The following is a 13,836-nucleotide window of genomic DNA, read 5'->3' as shown; positions in this document are numbered from 1 at the left end:
TGAAGACCACTGTGGAGGGGGCTTTTCTGGACTGAGTCTTTTCCAAACTGTGCTCTTGTGGTGGGGGTTTGGACTGTGTCTGCTGGGGCACCGGGGGTGTGGCGTGGAGCCTGCCCCCAGTCCATCCGTGTCCCCCTTCGCCCCCACCACCATCGTTGCCCCCTCCACCACCCCCGCTGGCTGTTTTCCTTCTGCTTTGGACTCCTGCCTCTGGGTCTGAGCTGCTCGCCTGGCTCACCACGCCCACTTCCACCATTTGGGCCTGCAGCAGCAGCAGCCAAACATTGACTTTTTGGCACAAGTGCCTGTGGGTGCACCACCTCCCCCTCATACTGGACTGACCCCCTCCCCTCTGCCACATTTGTCCACCCCAGCTATTTCCCTCTGCTGCCTGATAGTTCTGCCCCAGCCCTGTAGCTGTCCCCGTGGTCCCTCTACTCCAATCTCAGCTCGCCCTTTCCCCCCACCCTGTGCTACCCCAGCCCTGATCGGTTCCCCCTCATGTGCCCACACCCCCTCTCAGGCGCTTGTGCCCTTCCCCATTTGGTTTCCCCTTGTTCACTGCACTCCCCCCTCTGCCGTTGCCCCCCCGCTCCCCTAGTGCAACTGGAGGCGCCGGAACCCCCCTCTGCGTTGGTGCCCTGCACCAATCCCACCCGTAGTCCTTGGTTGCTCCCTACGCCCCTTTAGCCTTCCCCTTCTGGCGCCCTCCTCCCCTGCCTGCAGCCTAGCGGGGAAGGGTGGCCGCCTCCTCTCCTTCCCCTCCCCTCGCTGTTTGTCCCCCTCCCCGCTCTCATTATGGCGGGGGATGCGGCGGGGGAGACCCCTCGCGATGCTCCCACTACCCCTCCTCCACCTGCCCCCGTGTCCACTGCCCAAGCCTCTACCTCGACCGCCGCTGCTGATCCACCTACCACCGCCCCTGCTGGGGCACTGGCAGCAGCGAGTACTGGGGAGACCTCCGTTGCTGCCACGTCTCTCTCCCCTTCTGATTCGGGGGGAGCCCCCCCAGCCGATGGGAAGGGTCGGGGTGGGAAGAAGGGTAAGGGCCCCGCTAGAAAGGCCAGGCCCTCCATGGCGGAGACTGCCCCCGTTGCCGCAGCCCCACTACTAGCTGCGGCGTCCCTCCCTGCTGTTCCCTCCACCAGCTCTGCAGGTGTCCCTCCCCCGGCCCCCAGGGCATACGCCCAGGTGGCGGCGGCCCCCCCGCCTGCCGCTGCTCCTCCGCCCGCTGCTTCCGCCAACATCTACAGCGGCCGGGGCCCCTTTCCCACTTTGACCAGGAAGCACGGCGTCCGTTGCCTCCTGGTGCCCGCCTCGCCCCACGTGGAGACCTACGTGCGGGCGTTGGCCAGGGTAGTGGGGCCCACGGCCATCGTGGCGGCCTCCAAAATGTACGGGAAGGTGGTCTTCTTCCTGGCATCGGAGGCTGCCGCCCAGGAGGCGGTAGAGACGGGCCTGGCGGTGGGGGGCGTGTTCGTCCCCCTGGAGCCGTTAGAAGACCTGGGGGTCCGCTTGATCTTGACCTCCGTCCCTCCCTTCCTGCCCAATGCCACCCTGCTGCCCGCCCTTTCTGCCCTGGGACGCCCCATCTCTGTCATCAGCCCTCTCCCCTTGGGCTGCAAGGACCCCGCCCTCCGTCATGTTCTCTCGTTCCGCCGGCAAGTGCAGCTTCAACTGCCGCCGCCGGCGCGTGGCGGAGAGGCGCTCGAGGGGTCCTTTCTGGTCCCTTACCAGGGAGCCCACTACCGGGTGCATTACTCAACGGGGGAGGCCCGGTGCTACCTCTGCCGGGCGATGGGGCACGTCCGGAAGGACTGTCCCTTGGCCCAGCACGGAGGAGCGTCCGGGACCCCCGAGCCCCGGCAAGGCGCCGGCCCTGTCATCGCCGGTCCCCCTAGCTGCCCGGCACCCGAAGCTGCCCCTCCTCCTCCTTCTCGGTCCACCTCTGTGGAGGAGGGTGTGGCGGGGCTACCGCCGGCCGTGGGAGAGGGCCCTTGCCCCCCGAGCCGACCCCTGTTAGCCAGCCCCCGGATGATGCCATGGAGGGCTGGTCCTTAGTGCAGGGGAAGCGGGGCAAGCGGAAGGCTCGAGTTTCTTTACATACTTCAGATTCGGAGGCCCCCCGGAAGAGCAGGAAGGGGGGCGCCGATGTCGAGTCTTCCGCCTTGTCCCCTGATGACTCCCAGTTTGTGGTGCCGGCTGGGGATGCCGTGGCAGCACCGGAAGGTGACACCGCCCCTCCTCCGGGGTCCCTTCCCGTGGATGCCCCCGAGGGAGCCTCTCTCGCCCCCTTCCCACTTGGCGCCTCTGAGAGCGCCGCGGTGGGTATCGCCTCGGGTGCTGGCGGGGAGGGCCCTGGGGTGGTGGACTGTGATCTCCCTCCCATCTACGCAGAAATCGAGGCCCTGGGTTTGACCCCGGTCACGCAGGGGGAGGACGACCCTCTGCCGGCGGGCCTCGATCTGGGCGACCTCACTACATCCCCCCTGTCCCTGGGTTCCCTTCCCCTACCCGCTGTTTCTGCTCCCACCTCTGAGGGTCCCCTGGAATCTTCCCTCAACTCGGCTGCGGGTGGCACTCTGTTGGCAGCTGCCGAGCCCCTTGGGGCGACGGCCAGTGCCCCGCTGCCGAGACCCGCTTCCCAGGGGGTGTCCCTCTTGGGTGTGGAGGACCCGCCCTCCTTCCTCAGCGGGGACCCCATTGACCACCATCTCTCTCTGGGTGCCGAGGCTCCCGCACGTGCCACAGTGGCTGAGCCCGGCATCGTTAGGGGTCCCCTGCCCACTTCCCAGATCCTTGAGCCTGGCCAGGAGGAGCCACCTTCTGGCGTCTCACCTATGGAGGCTCCGGATCCTGCCTCTACCTCCTTCCCGGATTCTCTCCCTGATCCCCGCCCTACTCCTGTTGGCTCTTTCCTTGTCCCCCCCACTTCCTGTGATGCCAGTGCCGCCCCTGGCAATACCTCCCAGGGAGCGGGTTCACTAGTTCTTTCCTGTCCCGACCCCCCAGGGGCTGCTGTTCTCCTTCCACCGCCCCTTCTTGAATCTGAGAGCGGGGCGGGTCGTGTGGCGTCGGTCCATCTGCTGCCACGTTGGGGATCTGCCCCCTGCCTACCCGCCTTGGTGGGCCACGGGGCTGTGACGGGGGCCCCACTGGGGGCCAGTCATCGATCAGTGACCCCACCCCCCCATGTGCTGAGGGAGGAGCTGCGGGAGTTCCTTGAGGACGTCCGTGGCTCCCGGAACAAAGTCCATCTTGCGCTCCAGCGGTGGGGGGATTTCCATCAGGTCCTCCGGGCCGTGAGGGCCCTCATGGGGGAGGGTAGGAGGACAGGAAGCAGGCCACCGCGGCCTACCGGCGGGTCCGTGTCTTCCGTGACTCTTTACTCACCTTCGGGGTTGGTCACGGATTGCTGCGCGGCCTGCCGGAGGCCGTGGGCATGTCTGCCAGCGAGGATCCCCCCCAGCCCTCCTCATGGCTCCGATCATCCTTGCCACCTTAAACACCCGAGGCTGTAGGATGGGTCTCCGCAGGAGCCAGGTGCTCTCCTTCCTCCGGGAAGGGGGTACTCTGTGGTTTTCCTGCAGGAGACCCATACGGATCCGGCCGCTGAAGCTAGCTGGCGGCTGGAGTGGGGGGATGGGGCCTACTTTAGCCACTTCTCTGTCTGCGCGGCTGGAGTGGCGACCCTGTTCTCCCCCGACCTACGGCACGAGGTGCTAGGGGTCGCCGAGGCTGTGCCGGGTCGCCTGCTGCACCTCCGGGTCCGCATGGAGGGGCTTGTGGTTCATCTCGTCAACGTTTACGCCCCGACATCGGCCCCGGAGAGGCTACGTTTTTATCAGCAGGCATCCGCCTTCCTCGGCTCCCTGGACCCTCGTGAGTGCCTGGTCCTGGGAGGGGATTTTAACACCACCCTCGAGGAACGGGACCGCTCGGGGACCGAGCAGTGCCCGGCAGCTGCGGACGTCCTCCAGGAGATTGTCGACCGCCACTCCCTGGTGGACGTCTGGCGCGACCACCACCCAGACGACGTCTCGACGTTCACCTTCGTCCAGGTGGAGGCCCATCGGTCGTGCCACTCCCGGCTGGACCGTATTTACCTGTCACGTTTCCACCTTTCACGGGCCCACTCCTCCAGCGTTCGGCCGGCCCCCTTTTCGGATCACCACCTTGCCACCGTGACGGCCTCTCTCTGCGCGGAGAGGCCGGGGCCGGCCTATTGGCACTTTAATAATAGTTTGCTGGAGGATGCGGGCTTCGTGGCATCCTTCCGGGAGTTCTGGCTGGCCTGGCGAGGGCAGAGGCGTGCCTTTTCCTCGGCGCGGCGGTGGTGGGATCTGGGGAAGGTGCGCGCCCGGCTCTTCTGCCGTGACTACACTCGGGGTGCCAGCCGACGGAGGGATGCGGCGATAGGGCAGTTGGAGCGGGAGGTCTTGGAGCTGGAGAGGCGTCTGGCCGTCAACCCCGCGGATCCATCCCTCTGCGGAGCGTGCCGGGAGAAGCGGGAGGAGCTCCGGGCCCTCGAAGACCATCGGGCCCGGGGTGCTTTTGTTCGATCCCGCATCCACCTCCTTCGGGAGATGGATCACGGCTCCCGCTTCTTCTACGCCCTGGAGAAAAGGAGGGGGGCCAAGAAGCACATCACCTGCCTCCTGGCGGAGGACAGCACCCCCCTCACGGATCCGGCGGAGATGTGCCAGAGGGTCAGGGCCTTCTACGCCACTCTTTTCTCCCCGGATCCGACCAATCCTAACGCTTGCAGAGTGCTCTGGGACGGGCTCCCGACGGTCAGCACGGGCGACCGGGACCGGCTAGAGCTGCCTCTCACTCTGGCCAAGTTCTCGGAGGCCCTCCGTCACATGCCCACCAATAAATCTCCGGGCTTGGACGGGCTGACCGTGGAGTTCTACCGCGTGTTCTGGGACGTCCTCGGCCCAGACCTGGTCACTGTCTGGGCTGAGGCTTTGCATAGCGGGGTCCTCCCTCTCTCGTGCAGGCGAGCCGTGCTGGCCTTATTGCCGAAGAGGGGGGACCTCCGCGACTTACGGAATTGGCGTCCCGTCTCGCTCCTCAGCACGGACTACAAAATTGTTGCGAAGGCCATCTCGATGCGGCTAGGGTCCGTGCTGGCAGACGTGGTCCATCCAGACCAGACCTACACCGTCCCGGGCCGCACCATCTTTGATAACTTGTATCTGGTCCGGGACCTTCTGGAATTGGGGTGTAGGGATGGTCTGTCGTTCGCCCTCCTGTCCCTGGATCAGGAGAAGGCGTTCGACCGGATGGATCACGGGTATCTCCTGGGCACTCTGCGAGCGTTCGGCTTCGGTCCCCTGTTTGTGGGTTTTCTGCAGGTGCTGTACGCTTCTGCGGAGTGTCTGGTCAGGCTCAACTGGACCCTGACCGAGCCGGTCAGCTTCGGGCGGGGAGAGCGGCAGGGGTGCCCCCTCTCGGGCCAGCTGTACGCTCTGGTGATCGAGCCCTTCCTCTGTCTCCTCCGCAAGAGGTTGACGGGGTTGGTGCTTCAGGAGCTGGGGCTGCGGCTGGTCCTGTCGGCATACGCTGACGATGTGCTCCTCGTGGTCCAGGACCCGGGTGACTTGGCGCGGGTGGAGGCTTGCCAGGCTGTGTACTCGGCGGCCTCCTCCGCCCGGGTCAACTGGGTCAAGAGCTCTGGCCTGGTGGTCGGGGACGGGTGGCAGGCGAGCTCCCTCCCACCTGCGCATCAGGCCATCCGGTGGAGCGCGGGTCCGCTGCTCTATCTCGGCGTTTACCTTTCTGCCACGCATCCGTCTCCGCTGGAGAACTGGCAGGATTTGCAGGGCAGGGTGACGGAGCGGCTTCGAGGAGCAGTGGGCGTTGTCTGGGGTTCTCTGCTCGGTGTCCCCATCGAGTTCCCTTCATTTAGCCCTATGACCTCACTCCCGATCCTGTTTTTTTCATTAGTTGTCCCCCGTAATTATTTGGTGTCCCAGACCTGTGGGTCCTCCCCTTATGCTGGGGGGAGGCCCTTTAGAAGTGGGCGGGCTTCGCCTGCCCACCCCCACTGGATGCCAATAGGACCAGTATATTTGCCCTCTACCAGACTTCTGTACCCCACTGGTTTGGGTCTGTCACACTATGTAGAATGTGTCACGCTGCAGCCCCTCTTCCAAAACCTCTTATTGATGTTCTGGCCACACTTTTCCCTGCACCTCCTTGTTTATGCACACCCTATGCATGGTCCTACAAAGTCGCGAGACCTCCTCCCAGTTCTGCCTACAATGGCTGTCCACCACGCCAAAAGGAGGAAGCTAGACAGGGAGTTGCTCTGCAACTGTGGGGCCTATTTCTGGTCCCTCGTTAAATCACACCTCTGAGCAGAGTTCCTCTAGGTGATGTCCCCTGTCTTCTTAGCCACCTTCCAGGAGCACAGAATGATGTTGTGGGTTCTCTGCCCCATGCCCCCTTCGGGTTGCACTATTTTTAACCTTTAACCCTCACTCCCATTCCTGGGTTTTTTTCCATTTATTGTTCCAAGAATTCATTTGTGACCTGGGATCAGTGGTTCTTCCCCCTCATTTAAGGGGTAGACCTTTAACCCCGGGTTGGCCTGGGCCCCCTGTCCCAGTACCCACAATAGGTCCAAGGAGTGCAAATGAATGGGCAGGGTTGGGAACTGAGGGGAGTCTTAATCCTGTCCCCACCCCATACAGCTGACCCAAGTAAAACTGAACTAGGACTGGAACAGATGTAAGGAAGAGGCTGCAGTAGGGAAAGCAGCTAACAGGTGGGTACAAGATGCTGTAAAAATAAAGCTGAGGGAAACCTGGTCAAAGCAGAATTGAGAACAGGAGATGATTTGGAGGCAGAGTGAAAGCAGCTGGGAAGTAACCAGCAGTTGCCCAAATAGGGATGCAGTGCTAATGAGATAGCTGTAGGCTGTGCTGGACAAGGATATGGGACTTGGATCCATATATATATATATATAAAAAACAAGAAACCTGTGAGTTATGAGCCTATGCTTTATATTGCCGCTAGGTGAGATAGAATTACTCAGTCCTCACTCTTGTGGTTTGTCACCGGAGTCCCATAGTGGAATTACAGATTTATAATTTACACTTGCCTGTTATTTCCCTTATATGTACTTTGATCAAAAATCTTATAACAAATGGATATTGTGACAGGTCTGAGTATCAGGGTATGGAGTAAAAAATTAATTGGTAATTACTACATCAAGATGAGGCTCAAAATGTTAATGGCATCTTTATATGAAAAAAAAATGGTGCAGGAATCCTGAGTTTTATACAAATTCAATGGTTTCCACCCACACTCACCCCAAATTTACCAGTGTTATTCCCGGGTAACCTCTATTTTGAACAATATACTTGAATTCATTTATTAATCCTGTCAAACTCATGTACAGCAGTGATTCTCAAACTTTTGTACTGGTGACCCCGTTAACATTGCAAGCCTCTGAGTGCGACCCCCCCCTTATAAATTAAAACCCCTTTTTAATATACTTAACACCATTATAAATGTTGGAGGTGAATCGGGGTGTGGGGTGGAGGCTGACAGCTCACGACCCCCCCATGTAATAACCTCATGACCCCCTGAGGGGTCCCGACCCCCAGTTTGAGAACCTCTGATGTACAGGATTTCTTATGATGGATAATAGAAGATGTATTTTATATTTAAACTACCAGTGAAATAGCTTTAACTGGAAAAATTAAGGCCTTATATGGAATTTCAATATTGATCCCCATTTTCGGGGTATAATACTGAATTTCAGATTCCCTCCTCACAATGATTAGTTCATTTTCTGTTCTAATTCTGTCATACGATATAAAGCTTCCAGCCATCCATTGTTACATTTGACTTGTATAGAGTGAGGTTAAATCTATGCGAGCGTGGATGCACATGCACACACACACACACACATCCTTAGCTTCACCCACCATTACATTTCTCTAACTCTTTATTGTAACAGACATTATTTAAAAGGGTTGAATCATTTGCTTCATCTGTCCTGAGCTTCCTTTAGTAAAATATATAACAGGAGATCATTTCCCTCTCCCCATATAAAATTAATAGGTTAGAACTGCAGTCAAGTGCTGAAAGTATGGAATGTATTTTTCTTTAACTGGGACAGGAGTTGACACTATTCACAGAGATGCAGAGTGACATCAGTGACACCAACATACCTAATTCTCTTCCACTCTCAAACTCAGAGCTGACATTAAAGAGCAAAAGGAGCTAGATGATGCCCTTGGACAGCTAGCCTAGTTCCAGTGGTGTCTGGATGCATATTTAGTATCTTAAGGAGTTATCCAAATACACCTGACAAAAGTCATTAGGATTTCTTTAAGCCCACAGTTTAAATACTCTCTTATCCTCTCAACTATCAGCTTCTAAGAGAAGCACATTACATGGACAGATAGTCACTCCATCCTGTATAATGCTATGAACTAAAAATTTTAAGATTTAATAGAAAAAGCCAGTGTGTATTAAATAAACACCAACTAATTAGTATCAGAGAGGTAGCCGTGTTAGTCTGGATCTGTAAAAGCAGCAAAGAATCCTGTGGCACCTTATAGACTAACAGACGTTTTGGAGCATGAGCTTTCGTGGGTGAATACCCACTTCCTCAGATGCATGTGACATGCATCTGAGGAAGTGGGTATTCACCCACGAAAGCTCATGCTCCAAAACGTCTGTTAGTCTATAAGGTGCCACAGGATTCTTTGCTGCTTTTACCAACTAATTACTACATTTAAAATCATATTAGAGGAAGTTTCCAGCCCATATAGTACACAAAAAGTTGTGCAAAATTTAAAATCATTCAAAACTTGCCTATTTTTCAGCAGTGTAGTTTTTCACACAGGTAAAAGTCTCACTGAAGTTCAGCAGAATATTTGGTGCACTACCAGGATATCTGCAAACCTTCTTAGTTGTCTATTGTTGTTGTGACTGTATTGGTCCCAGGATACTAGAGATACAAGATGGGCGAGGTAATATCTTTTATTGGGCCAACTTCTATTGGTGAGAGATACAAACTTTCAAGCTGTATATAGGAAACCCACTGATAACCATACTACCTTCAGAGATCCAGTAATCACCCAAAAACAGACAAAGAAATCTGTTATTCACAGCCAGGCACTCAGATACCACAGAACATGCTCCATGGAGAAAGTCCAGGATATACATTTTAACACACTTAATACTGCCTTCACTGAACAAGGACACTCCACCAGAGACGTAAATCACATCATGGAACAGGACACCCAAATACTCTGAGACAACTTGCTTCAATAGGGAAATAAAACCCTCTCCGACCACACACTCCTAGTTTTCAGCTACCATCCCACACTGGAACCCATCCCGGGTGTTACTAAACAATTACCTGCCATCCCACACTGGAACCCATATGGGGTATTACTAACAATTACAACCCATAGTCAATGGAGACCACAACCTGAAAGAACATTTTTCCTTCTTCTAGCCTTCAAGCAACCCGCCCCCCCACACACACACACCCAACCTCTCCAAGCTCATCATCAGAAGCAAGGTCCCCAAATACCAGCACATACCAACTCAGAGTGGCTCCAGACCCTGCAAGAACAGATGAAAAACCTGTAGACATATCTCCACTTCTACAATGATCAACCCCCACCCCTCAAACAGATCTTTCAAGACCCATCTGTCCCACTCATGCCTATCCACAATATGTGGTGTACCTTATTCAATGCACTAAATTCCCCAATAGCAACTATGGGTGAAATTAAATAATCACCATACCTTCGAAAGAACTCTTACAGAAAAATAAAAGACAATAACACCATATGACTGTATGGGTGAACATTTTTCACAAAGCGATCACTCTATATTTGACCTCTCAGTCCTCACCCTGAAAGGAAATCTACACAACACCTTCAAAAGATGAGCCTGTAAGCAGAAATTCATAACTTTGCTAGACACTAAAAATCATTGACTGAATAGAGACACCAGATTTATGGCTTATTACAACAATCTATAACCACGAAGAGCCCCCAATCTTTTTCCTCTCCCCTCTTTCCTACCTGTGACTGGAGAGGTGATAACTGGGCACTTCACCTGCAATAGTCCCTTGAAATGTGTGAACTACTTATGCTGAACAATCTGTTCCACTTTCTATGCAACTGTAACCCTCTGAGTACATCCCAGGTCTGAAGAAGAACTCTGTATGGCTCAAAAGCTTGCTTCTCTCACTAACAGAAATTGGTCCAATAAACGATATTACCTCAACTGCCTTATGTCTCTAATCTTCTTAGTTGTCTTTTTTCAATTTTGAGCTTTGAGCTGTGACTGATTACATGCTTGAAGCCACATGGCTTTGTTTCTAGTCCCCTCACTAAATGAGCTTACCCAATGTACTCTAGAAGCCATATTTGACACATGTTCTGAGAGGACAGGGCTCTATTATGTGTGTCCTCTGAACCAAGCATAAACATTAATTTCTCTCAATATTGAAGAGTTCTTGGTGTTTCCCTAATGAATATTCACCAGGTCTGAGGGACATGTACTTTCTATGAGTCATCAGCAGAGTGGACCATCTCTATACTGCAGGATGGTTCTTATTTCTCCATACAAAACCATCTTGTGTTGAGGGAGGGGCAGTGTTCCTCTCTGGCAGCTACATCCCATCTCTAAAGACAGACTGAGTAGCAGACCTGCCAGCCAATACCACAATGGATAAAGTGGTGGTAACAGGCTGCTGGTCCTTCACACCAAGGCAACCATTCCAAGTAGTGGTGCGAGAGATTTTTAAAGGGAGAATCTGTTGAAAAGAAGATTTCAAGAGGAAGAAAGGATTTTGGGGCGTGGTTCAGACAGCTGGGATACTTATTCACATTGAACTCCATACCATTGAGGTTCCCACAACATTAGGTTTATATAGTTTTGTTTTGTTTATCTCAGGCTTTTATATGATTTTTCCTGTATGCTTTCATGTATACAGTGGTTTTGCTATGATTACTTTGATCTGCCCATGTGAAAAGAGGAAGATCTCTGTGCACAAGGTCCAATCTGTATGCAGATTCCATGGGCTTATTATAGGTCTCATTAAAGGAATATTGGGGAACATAATGTAAATAATTGCCTAATATTGTATTGCTGGTGTAACTAACATACTTTATAAGGAAATCCTTTGAAATTGATCTTCTCTTCACTTCTCTGTTCAGATCCACTGCAAGGGGATTCCTCCCTCAATCATGATTATTTTTATTACATCTTTATCTATGAGGGTTATGTTTTTTGAAGACCTAACATTCCTTATTCAGGAAAGCCTCCTATTGACTTCACTTAGTTTGTGTGAATAAGGAATGAATAAGAACTCCAAGATTTGGACCAAAAGCATTAAGGTTATCATCCAAACAGATGCAAGGTCTGCTGGGCCTCAGGGAATAATAAAAGTAAGATCAAACAAACTTAAATATTTATATTTGTATAAAAATATTTCTCTTGTTTTTTAAAATAAGTAAACATGAATTATTTCATATTACGTGATTTCTTTATCATACCTATATATAATTTCTCTACTCCATTACTAAATATAAACTACTGTAATCAACTATTCACTCAGTTTTTTCACAATTCTATCCAACTAACAATCTAGTGTATTTTTGTCTCTCTTTTTATATATATTATGGATTCTCTTTTTGCTTTCAGAATCAAATCTAAGTTTAGTCATATTCGTCCCAATGGATGGATTGTAACAGTCTTCTCTTGAGGAGCGTGGCCTAGTGGTCACATTTGCAACCCCTGACTGCCAAGGGCTTGTGGGGAGGGGAGCCTGGTGTGATGAACTGGGAATGTTCTTAATGTTTTCTCTGAATGCTGTGTTGGTGCCTCAGTGTCCCCTAGGCAGTTCTTAAGTATCTGGCAGAGCAAGGGCCAGTGCACCTAAATGCCTGACACTCTGTCTCCTAGCAACTGATGGCCTGGGCCCCTCCCCTGCAAAGGTGCCAACTGAAGGTGTTGGAGACAAAGAGATCGGTGATCTCCTGGCCCGGGAAAGGAGCTGAGCTGAGAGGAGGGGCTGGAAGGGGTTGTTAGTCTGGAGCTGGCTGAGGGCAGACGTGGGGGTCTGGCTCACTGCCCCCCAGAATGGACCCGGCCGAGGGGTCCGGTTCGCTGTATCTACAAGCTCTGTTTTAGACCCTGTTCCTGTCATCAAATAAACCTCTGTTTTACTGGCTGGCTGAGAGTCACGTCTGACTGCAAAGTGGGGGGTCCAGGATCCCGTGGCTTCCCCAGGACCCCACCTGGGTGGGCTCACTGTGGGAAGCTCATGGAGGGGCAGAGGATGCTGAATGCTCCAAGGAGAGACCCAGGAGGTGAAGACATGTAAGCTTCTTGCCCTAAACAAGTCTACTCCAAGGGAGAAGAGGCTCCCCAAAGTCCTGACTGGCTTTGTGGGGAGCTGTTCCAGAGCATCGCCCGGTGACTCCGTGACACCTGGGCCCTTCCACTCTGACCCAGAACTACCAGTAGTCTAGCAACCAAGACTGCTTATGACTGTTCTCCCTGGGCCTCTTCCTCTCGTCCACACCCCTGGAGTCAGCCTAGTCCAAGGCTTTCCCTGGTGGGGAAACCCAAACCACAATAAGTAAAGGGGGTTACCAAAGTCCAAGGTTCACAGGATACTTCCCTTTCTGTTGTCTGTAGGGTGGGTCCTCCTTCTCCCCACCTCCTCCCCCAGGGCCTCTTTGAGCAGCTGGGTTAGAGTCTTGAGCTTCCCTCTTCTCCAGAGCTGTGGGCTGCAGGTCTGCTCACCTCCAGCTCTGCCACTCAAATGAGCTAATTCCCTGCCTTTTAATTCCTCCAGCAGCTGGAGCATTTTCTGCAGGTGTGGCAGGGAAGAGCTGACTGAGCCCAAAATAATCCCCTAACACCTTGTTGTCCAGTATGGAGTTTGTACACCCCATCACAGGGATACATTTTCTTCTTCATAAAAGTCATACTGTAATTATTGTCTTATCAGTTTGGAAATAGTTTGGGATCTTTGACCATATTGGCTGATAGTCTCCTCAGTGTATTCTTCTCATGTAGATGATACCTTTTCAAGAGGGCCCTGATTTGGCAGAACAGTTAAATACGTGCTTAACTAAGTGAGCAGGAAGTCTCCTTGAAGTTATTTAGTTTATTCAAGTTACACATAGACACTTTGCTGAATTGGGGGCATAGATGCTCCAACAAATACTAAAACCAAGTAATCACAATTTCTCATGTGAAATTTCTTCTCATCTGGTTCATGAAAATTCTTTGTTTAGCAATTAACAAAGATACAGACACAAACGATCTGACTTCTGTACATTTTCACATCCATTATATTCAACATACAGAAGAATTCCAGTGCGGCTGATATTTCAGTTCCTGCTATTTCTGGGTCTAGTTGTTGCCTGCTTCTTGCAGGGATATCGGGGCCTAAGGAGGTGCAAGGTTTCCCTTTACATCCCATGACAGTCACCACATCATGGGCAGCAGCACAGGAGAGAAAACAGGGTCCACAGAGCTGCTGCATCCACCTCTCATACAGTTGGGCAGGAAGAGGCAGAACAGGGCAGGGATCCTCAACACACTGTGTGGTACTAGTGCTTTGGACAGCATATGCTGGCACCGTTTACCCATCTCCAGAGCAGCAATGAAAGCAGAGGGGAAACAGTGACTCTCAGAGTGTCTGCTCCTTGGACAGCACAGCTATTCACTACTCCTTACTCAGGGCACAGTGGCCGTTGTGTGCTTCTTGAGCAAGCCAAAGAGAAAGCTCTACTTTCAGAAAACAGAAACAATCATTTAAAAAAGGAATATTTA

The sequence above is a fragment of the Gopherus flavomarginatus genome, chromosome 3, assembly GCF_025201925.1.
Source record: "Gopherus flavomarginatus isolate rGopFla2 chromosome 3, rGopFla2.mat.asm, whole genome shotgun sequence".
Lineage (NCBI taxonomy): Eukaryota > Metazoa > Chordata > Testudines > Testudinidae > Gopherus > Gopherus flavomarginatus.
The sequence above is the reverse complement of the archived record's forward strand: the minus strand, read 5'-3'. Positions refer to the sequence as shown.